At 56.2% G+C, this 2,500-nt stretch overlaps 1 non-coding gene across 1 annotated transcript in view; it reads left to right on the forward strand.

Annotated features, from left to right (window-relative positions):
* The first annotated feature begins 2,279 nt into the window (after positions 1-2,279).
* Positions 2,280-2,500, forward strand: part of LOC124772078 — a 1,909-nt gene continuing 1,688 nt past the window's right edge. The window contains exon 1 of the ribosomal RNA XR_007013756.1: positions 2,280-2,500. This exon is cut by the window's right edge and continues 1,688 nt beyond it. This is a non-coding gene — a ribosomal RNA (small subunit ribosomal RNA).

Raw genomic sequence — 2,500 nt, forward strand, 5'->3', positions numbered from 1 at the left:
ACCTTAACCTAACCTATGTTGTACCTTAACCTAACCTATGTTGTACCTTAACCTAACCTATGTTGTACCTTAACCTAACCCATGTTGTACCTTAACCTAACCCATGTTGTACCTTAACCTAACCCATGTTGTACCTTAACCTAACCCATGTTGTACCTTAACCTAACCCATGTTGTACCTTAACCTAACCCATGTTGTGCCTCAACCTAACCCATGTTGTGCCTCAACCTAACCCATGTTGTGCCTCAACCTAACCCATGTTGTGCCTTAACCTAACCCATGTTGTGCCTCAACCTAACCCATGTTGTGCCTTAACCTAACCCATGTTGTGCCTTAACCTAACCCATGTTGTGCCTTAACCTAACCCATGTTGTGCCTTAACCTAACCCATGTTGTGCCTTAACCTAACCCATGTTGTGCCTTAACCTAACCCATGTTGTGCCTTAACCTAACCCATGTTGTCGCCTTAACGTAACCCACGTTGTCGCCTAAACCTGCTCTGTAATTGTTATACGACTCGTTCAATTACTGTAGTGTTGCCCACCCGCAACCCTCGCAATATAGTTCGCTACTCGCACTGCCCGCACCCCTGTGTATCGCTTCATGTTAAACACCTTGCAAGTCTTGCTCACTTTCCACATGCTCCTGCTGTACACTGTAATGTGGATGGCAGCAGGACGTACATGCCGCCCCTCCCCACGTCCCCACCTTGCCCCCTGCCTTCGCAAGCTGGTTGGTGAGAAGTTTGCATGTTCAATGCCCTTCGCATGCGACGTACTCAGGCTACGTTGTGGTGCGGCCTGTGTCAACTGTCCGCTGATGTCGTACGCGTGAACCACAATCTGTACTGCACATTCGTCCTTATGTACTGAATGATACATCGTGGCACATGTGTGACCGCACAACGACTGCGCCCAAAAACGGCGGACCATACAGTGCAAATATTGTGCACGCAGCTACGTGTCGTCTCCCTATGAGAGCTGGATTGCAGTGTGGTACGCCATAGAGACGTGTGGGAGGAACGGACGCCGTGGATGGCGATCAGCATGAGCTGTCTGTTGATGTATTCGGACCTAGTCGTCTCTCCTCACACACCGTGATGGCATGGTGCACCGCGTTCCATATCTGCGACATGCTACAGAGGCCGGTTGACAGTCGTTCGAGCAATGGACATCGCATACGTACGGGGGCCACCTTCCACGTATTGTCTAGGCGTGCACATTTTGTTGCGTGTATGTGGGCAGACGTAGTGTGGCGTGACACCTGACACAGGCATGCAATAATCGTTGAAGTTGCAAATGGCGATGGACGCCTGCGTTTTCTGGTGAAGTTACGCAAATGAACAAATGGTAACCTGTTGTGGTGCGGTTGTTCTCGCTAGGGGTGAATCGGTGATGGCGACGATAGGTTGAGGTACTAACCGGTTGTTCCAGCGATACCCACCATGCCGACGAAACTGAACGGCATCTGGGTGTGAAGCGATACGCGGCGGTGGCTGGGTGGGACCGTCCCCGGCCGGTGAGGGGGCGCCTCCCGGCGTGCTGGCCGCGCGGTGCGTGGGCGCACGCGCTACAGCCGGCTGGTGGGGGCGGCCAGTGGCAGGCGCGCCGGCCGACGGACGCGGCAGGCGTCGCAGCTGCGCGCCGGCGCACCCTGCGCGCGGCGCCGTGCGGCCAAAGTAGGTCCTCGCGGGCCCGGTGCGAAGCGCGGTGGACATCTTCAGTGTGCTGGTCCGATTGAGGACTGTGTGCGTTGAGGATGCGCCGCCGCCCGGCGCTCGGCGCCGCGACGCCGTCTGCTGCTCGGTCGCCCCAGCGGTTCTCGCTGGTGGTTTGTATCGCAGCTGTGCGGATGTGTTGGCGCGTGCGCTGTGCTGGGAGAGTTCGCTTCGGCACCCAAGTGGGGCTTTTGTCCTTCTGTGGCGCTGGCGTTGGAGCTGCCGGTCACCGTAGGTGGCGCGTGTTGTCTCCCGCCGGCAATGCCACGACAGCACGCTCCCGGGCCTCTGTCGGCAGCGGCAAGCTCAGTTGGGAGCACGGGTGGTCGCACCGAAAGCGTCTACTCGCCTAACTCCGGGCGATTGCGCCTCTCTCGAACCCGACCAAGTACTTGGGACGGCGCTGCGCGCCGCCGGGACCTGAGAGGGTTTCGAGGTGTATTGTGCAGGGGAGCTCAGCCTCCTCCTGTTTGCAGAATGATTGAGCGGACGCTTGCGTGTTCGCGCGGGCCCCCGGGACACACTCCCGGGCGGCCGGCTGCTCAGCTCTAGTTGACGCAGCTCCCTGGTTGATCCTGCCAGTAGTCATATGCTTGTCTCAAAGATTAAGCCATGCATGTCTCAGTACAAGCCGCATTAAGGTGAAACCGCGAATGGCTCATTAAATCAGTTATGGTTCCTTAGATCGTACCCACGTTACTTGGATAACTGTGGTAATTCTAGAGCTAATACATGCAAACAGAGTCCCGACCAGAGATGGAAGGGACGCTTTTATTAGATCAA

The sequence above is a fragment of the Schistocerca piceifrons genome, unplaced genomic scaffold, assembly GCF_021461385.2.
Source record: "Schistocerca piceifrons isolate TAMUIC-IGC-003096 unplaced genomic scaffold, iqSchPice1.1 HiC_scaffold_936, whole genome shotgun sequence".
NCBI lineage: Eukaryota > Metazoa > Arthropoda > Insecta > Orthoptera > Acrididae > Schistocerca > Schistocerca piceifrons.